The following is a 7,871-nucleotide window of genomic DNA, read 5'->3' on the forward strand; positions in this document are numbered from 1 at the left end:
TGCTACTCCTGGCTACGTGAGTACACCAGAATATTATCAATAAATACTACGATAAATGAATCAAGATATGACTGGAATACACTATTCATCAAGTGCATAAATGTTGTTGGGGGTGTTGGTCAGCCCAAAAGACATCATGAGAAATTCATAGTGACCATAACGAGTCCTGAATGCCATCTTTAGAATATCCGAATCCCAAATTTTCAACTGGTGATACCCGGATCTCAAATCAATTTTGGAGAATACCCTCGCTCCCTGAAGCTGGTCAAATAAATCATCAATATAAGGCAAAAGATACTTGTTCTTGATTATAACTTTATTTGACTGCCTATAGTCGATGCACATCCGTATAGTACCGTCTTTCTTTTTCACAAACAGGACCGGTGTACCCCAAGGCGACACACTAGTCCTAATAAACCCCTTATCAAGGAGTTTCTAAAGTTGATCTTTCAATTCTTTCAACTCAACTGGTGCCATACGATACGAAGGAATAGAAATGGGCTGAGTGCCCGATCCCAAGTCAATACTGAAATCAATATCCCTGTTGGGTGGTATACCATGCAGGTCTGCAGGAAATACATCCGAAAAGTCTCGCACTACCGGTACAAAATCTACAGTAGGAGTGCCTGCATCAACATCTCTCACAAAGGCCAAATAGGACAAACACCCCTTCTCAACCATACGTTGGGCCTTCAAATAAGAGATTACCCTGCTGGAAACATAATCTAGGGAACCTCTCCATTCGACCTTCGGCAACCCCGGCATCGCCAACGTCACAGGTTTTGTGTGACCGTCCAAGATAGCATGACATGGAGACAACCAATCCATACTCAAGATTACATAGAAATCAACCATACTAAGAAATAAGAGATCAACTCTAGTCTCTAGTCCCCCAATAGTTACCACACACGACCGATACACACAGTCCAAAATAATAATATAGTCCACCGACGTAGATATGCAAATAGGTAAAACTAGGGACTCACGAGGCATATCCAGATAATGAGTAAAGTATGATGATACATACGAATAAGTGGAACCAGGGTCAAATAATATGGAAGCTTCCCTGTGGCACACTGAGACAATACCTGTGATCATTGTATCTGAAGCAACGACATCTAGCCTGGCAGGAAAAGAATAGAATTGGGCATGACCTCCACCTGAGTGGCCTCCCCCTCTTGGGCGACCCCTAGCTGACTGAGCCCCACCCCGAGATGGCTGGGCGGGTGGCAAAGTAACTGGTGTTGAAGTCGTAGTCTGATTTCTCTGCTGGACTAGACCTCCCTGGCGACGAGGACACTGCCTCCACACATGCCCAAACTCCCCACACTCAAAGAAACTCCCCGTTGCTAATGGTGGTGGGGACTAAATCGGGCCCTGAGAACCATAATAACCGCTAAAAGCACCCGGTGCAAATGAACTCTTAACTGAAGGAGCACGGGACGAACTCTCAGCTGGAAGGGTACTGAGAGATGACTGACCCTGATGAGAATTGTATGAACCATGGTTGTATGATGCTCTATGGTGAACTGGACGACCCGACTGAGCATGCCTATAATGAAGACCCCTGTCGTGGTAGAGCTGACCCCCTGAAGGAACACCACTGAAACCACTCGATCCACGAGGCCTCTAAGCCTCCCTCTCTCCTGGCTATGGACCATCTCTATCTGCCGAGCAATGTCAACTACCTCATCAAAAGTAACACCTAATACTCTCTCCCGAGTCATAAGTAACCGCAACTGATATGTGAGACCATCAATGAATCTCCTAATCCTCTCCCTATCAGTAGGAACCAACCAAACTGCATGACGAGCCAACTCATAAAACCTCATCTCGTACTGCGTCACATACATGCTCTCCTAACATAACTGCTCAAACTGTCTGCGCAGCTCCTCTCTACGAGACTGTGACACGAACTTCTCCAAGAAGAGAACAGAGAACTCCTGCCATGTAAGTGGTGCTGCACCGACTGGCCTGCGACTCTCATAAGCCTCCCACCATCTGAAGGCTTCCCTCAAAAACTAAAAAGTAGTGAATGAGACTCCAATGGTCTCTAAAACTTGAGCATCCTCTAACTCAGCAGGACTAAATGATGGAGGTCGAAGCCTCCTAAATCTCTCAAGTCTCCTCTTCTCATCATCAGCATTAACGGGGACTACCGGGGCCTGAGCAGCTGCAACCGGCTGGGCTGGTAGTGCCCCCGGTATCTGAAGTCCTTGCACTACCTGCTCTGGAGTACGAGCAACAGGGGTATGAGTACCTCCCCCGGCCTGAGCCGAAACCACCTGAGCAAGGCCAGTGCAAACAGTCAATATTTGTGCTAGAGCCTTCTGAAGGCCTGCAATCACAAAAGACACAGCTGGTGCCTGAGCTGGTCCCGCCGACTCTACTATATCTGGAATCTGCTCCTGAGATGGAGCAACTGGTGGTGCTACAGGTGCTGCTCATACTGCTGTACAAACTATACCTCGACCCCTACCTCGACCTCTACCACGGCCCTGGCCTCTCGCAGTCCTAACTGGTGGCACTGGTGGCTGACCGTCCGATCTGGTAGTACGTGTCCTCACCATCTGTGAGAGAATAGAATAACAGAAATTTAGTTTCCGAAATCAATAAATTCGCATGACAGAATACAAGAAAGGGAAACTTTCCTAAGGGTTCGGCAGTCTCTCGAAGATAAGTACAGACATCTCTGTACCAATCCGCAAGACTCTACTAAACCTGCTCATGACTTGCGAAACCTATGTAACCTAGGATCTGATACCAACTTGTCACGACCCAAAATCACGCCTGTCGTGATGGCGCCTATCTCAATACTAGGAAAGCCGACAACCTCAATAAACCATAATTTCTTTTCAGTTTGAAAACATAATATTTAAATTCAATACAAAAATCTCATAAATACTGACATAGCTACTCCCAAAACCCGGTGTCACTGAGTACATGAGCATCTAAATGATAACAAAGTATGACTGCTAAAACTACTGTCTAAAAATATAGAACAGTACAAAAACTGAAAGGAAAGAGAGTCAAGGTTTGCGGACGTCAAGCAGCTACCTCGATAATCTCCAACAGATAAAACTTCGAGAACTAGCAACCGCCATGTCCGGAAGTACCTCGATTTGCACACGAGGTGCAGGGTGTAGTATGAGTACAACCGACTCAGCAAGTAATAATACTAAATTAAGAACTGAAAGTAGTGACGAGTTTCATAGCTAAATCCAATTACACTAATTTCCAACATAAGAAGGTAGGCATGCTTTCAAGCTCAACATTTAAGACCCCAAACAGTAATTTCATAACAAGTTCAAATGAAACAGAAGATAATATTTCTCAGAAATTTCCAAAACAATGATATATGACAGTTGAAGTGCAAAAATAATGAAATCAATGCATCCTCTCGGATAAGGGTGGCAAGTGGGTAGGTCCAGGACCGGGACCGGCCTGGTACCGCGGGCCAAACAGGCCAAATGGGGCAGGACCGGTAGGACGAGTATTAGTGGGCCTAGGCCGGTCTCGTGGGCCGGTCCTGTGCTTTGGGACTGCCAGGGATCGGGACCGGACCGGTCCCTTGGCGGGCCAAACAGTCCCAACGGTAAAATTTATATAAAAAAAAATTTGACAAAATTAAAAAACAGTCGCTGGGCTGTCAAAAATAGTCGTTGGCTATTTACAAAATAGCCATTTAACCTCCCCAACTTTGTTTAACCCCAAACTTTTTATAATTACACTTGTTTCCTATTTTAAACTATAAATACCCCTCATTCTTTCATTTTTCTTACAAAATCAATATCAATCTATCACAATCTCTCTCTAATTTTCTTCTATACTTGCTACTATTGCTTACTTTATTGTTATAATTTGTGAAAAGATTGTGAAGTTGGTAAATTGAAGTCTTCAAGTCTTCAACAATAATCAATTTTCAACAAGTTATTCGTCAATTCGGTAAACTCATTCCAACTCTTAAGGTTTAATATTATAGTTTTATTTATTTTATTTATTTGCTATTACTGGATTTATTAAGATGGTTTCCTTAAAAAACGTTTTGGTAAAAATAAGGAAAAATCAAAGAGTGGCGAATCTAGTGGTCATGTTGTTCCTCCTCCCCTGCCCCCAGCTCCCCGAACCAAACCCCATATCCGTCCTACACCTGTTATTCTTGATAGCGATAATAGTTTATTATAATTTACTGAGAGTCAATTTTGCCATAATGTTGCACCCGGTGAACAATTAGACCATGAATTAATGAATGCTCTTTATTCTAATAAATATAATACTATTGATGAAAATGATGATGAGGAAATTGATCTTGATGAAACTCAACCGGATGATGATACACCCACTAGTTTTTCTCCTGATGTTAACCCAACTAGTGATAACCCTGCTAATCCAAATGATGCCCCATCTGATACTCATGTTACTGCCCCTATGTTTTTTAGACAACCTATCAAACGGACATAAACATCTCCTGTATGGTCATTTTTTACTCAACTAATTCTAGAAAATAAGGCTAAGTGTAAAACTTATGGTACAGAGTTAACTTTTAAATATTTTGGACCGCGGGGGTGGGGGTGGGGGTGGGGGTGGGGAACTTTGTCTAGACACATAAAAAAATACCCTCAAGATAGAATCGGATATGACCGTCTGAAAGCTTTGGCCGAGGGGAAAAGTGTACCTAGTCCTACTCAGGCTGACCCTAATACCGGGTCAAATCAATTTCAACCGAAAATTAACACTGTTACCGGTGGTATTTTATTTTATGATCCAAAAAAAGATCAGGAAGAATTGGCAAAAATGGTAATTGTTATGTGCTTACCCTATTGTTTTCCTTCTGTCCCTAACTTTGTACATTATATTAGAAAAATTTATAATCCTACTTATAAAGTTTTTTCTCGCACAACCGTAAAGAGCGATATTTATAAATATAAGCATGAATATGAACAATATTTGTGTTATTTATTTACTCATATAAATTGACGTGTTGCTATTACAACTAATATTGGTAGAAGTGGCAATGACTGTGATTACCTTACTGTTACCAGCCATTGGATTGATGAGGATTGGATAATGTAAAAGCGCATAACTACTTATAGAATAATTAATTCACATCACACATGGAAGTTTATTGCTAGCATAATTACGGATATTTGTAGATATTTTTACATTAGTGATAAAATAATATCAGTTTCAATGGATAATGCTACTAGTAACACATGCTATAGCCTTGCTTACCACTACGCTAAATCCTGCATTTAGTAACATTTTTCATGTTAGATGTATTTGTCATATTTACCATTTAATTGTGGGTGATGGTATGATAATTTTAAATATTGAAATTGAAAAGGTTAAAATGGCTCTTAACTTGCTTTTTTATTCAATCCGTAGAAGTAGACTTAGAGAATATTTTAAAAGATGCGATGAATTTGGCCTAAGAGAAAGAGAGGTTCCTAAACCTTGTCCAACTAGATGGAATTACATGTATGAAAGTTTGGTTATTGCATATGAATATAGAAACCCCATAAACTCAACGTTTAATGTACATATAAGTGATAATGATGAGCACCTTACGAATGGGGATTGGGCTAATGTTAAAATGCTTGTTGATTTTTTAGAATAATTTCATATTGCTACAAATGATGTTTCTGGGCAATATTATCCTACTATTTCTCTATTTAGTATATATTGCAGAACATGCAAATTTGTTTGCTAATTTTTCAGAGGGTGGAAAAATTTATCAACTTGCTATTGATTCTATGAGAAAAAAGTTTTAAAAATATTTTTTCCCTATTCCCCTTATTTATGGTGTTGCTGCTTTGTTAAATCCTTGTATAAAATTAGGAGGTCCTCAATTTTGGTACGAAACTATTTATAATGGTTTAGCACTTGAAGATGATGAGTTGTCTCAACTTCCGGAAGCAATAGCCTCAATTAGAATAAATGCTCAAACTATTTATAATGCTTACCAAGTTTTATTAAATCATGCTAGACCAAATGTTCCAACTCCTTCTTCTTCTTCTGATTCTCAATCATCTAAAAGAAATGCGGGAGTACGAGCACTTAGTGCTTGGGCAGGGTTTAGGGTTCTCAAGGTTCTAGTAGTAGTGATTTTTCACAACTAAATAAACTTGAAGTTTATTTGTCGCAGGGAATTGAGGAAGTGAATCCCGACGGCTCCTTTAATCTTTTGCAATAGTGGAAGGACAAAGAAAAACAATTTCCGGTTCTTTCAAGGATGACCCGAGACATTTTAACTATTCAAGCTTCAACAGTGGCATCAGAGAGCGCTTTCAGTCAAGCAAGACTTCAACTCGGTGATTATAGAGCGTCTATGAAGGAGAGCTTGGAAAAATCAGTACTTTTCATAGATTGAATCCGTTTGGAAAGAAGACATTTTAGACTTGCTGAATCACAACTAGAGGAAGACGAAGCTTACGAAGAACTGCTAGCTGAACTTGCGGAGGATGCTGCTTCGCCCGACAATAGAAGCGGCGATGATCAAGCTACTTTTCCGCCACCACCAACGGAAATTCCTCTGAACCTTGAAGGATTTATGAAGTTTGTAAGAGATGCCATGTAACTTGTATGAACAAAAATTAGTATGTATTATGTAACTTGTATTTTGGCACATCTTCATTAGTTTCTTTTTCTTCTCAATAGTAGTATTAGCACTTTGTTGTGCTCATTCCATAGGGGGAGGAAGGCTAAGAAAGATATTGTCATATTTTATTTAATGCTATAATAAAATTACAAGGCATTGCTTTGAATATATCTTTACAATATTTTTGTCTTTAAATTTTGAATTAAAACGTTTACGTCACAATTCTATAATAAAATTTACAAGGCATTGCCTTAGATATATTTTTTACATCCCTTTGTCTCTAATTTCAATTCTAATTTTTTCTTTATAAAAAAATAATATTTTAGCCATTGGGCCACTTAGCACGTTTAACCCGCGGGTCCGGGCATGAGTTTGCTGGCCCGGTCCAGGGCCGGTTCGTAGAAAGGGACCGTTTAGCCCGGGACCGTTTGGCCTATTTAGTTAGGGACCGGCCCGGGACCAGGACCGTTTTGACCGGCCCACTTGGCCCGTTTAGGGCCCGGACCGACCCACATGCCACCCATACTCCCGGAGCAACAGTCACCCAGTCTTCTCATTAACTCCAACCTCACAAACACTCTTTCCTCATAGTCACTCATTCCTTTCAATCACTCAGCACTCGTCACTCGACACTCGCACTCAGTAGGTACCTGCGCTTATTGGGGGATGTGTACAGACTCCGGAGGGGCTCCTTCAGCTCAAGCGCTATAACAAGCCAATCATGGCATAAATCAATGAAACATGCTGCGTCGTGCAGCCCGATCCCATAAATATCCTCACAATCAGGCCTTCGGCCTCACTTAGTCATCAACTTCTACAGTCTCTCGGGCTCTCATAAATCATGATAAGCAGCCCAAACAACAATGATATGATGTATCGATAATAAACAATAGAGACTGAGATGTAATGTATAAGTAAAACTGTGACTGAATGCAAAACAATAATTTAGCAGATAATTCAACATGTACACGACCTCTGTGGGTCCCTACAGTGTCAACACATATTTTAAACAGGATTTATAGTTCGATTTCTCCAATATACCTTTGCCTCACGAATTGGCCTCCGAAAGTCTCGTATCTAGTCACAATTAATTCGATTCAGTCAATACAAATTATAGGAATTAATTCCATATGAAAATACTAATTTTCCAACAAAATCCGAAATTGCACTCAAAAATTGCCCATGGGGTCCACGTCTCAGAACCCGACAAAAGCTACAAAATATGAACGCCCTTTTAACCACGAGTCCAACCATACCAAAATTACTAAATTTC

Source organism: Nicotiana tomentosiformis, chromosome 7, assembly GCF_000390325.3.
Source record: "Nicotiana tomentosiformis chromosome 7, ASM39032v3, whole genome shotgun sequence".
NCBI classification, from domain to species: domain Eukaryota; kingdom Viridiplantae; phylum Streptophyta; class Magnoliopsida; order Solanales; family Solanaceae; genus Nicotiana; species Nicotiana tomentosiformis.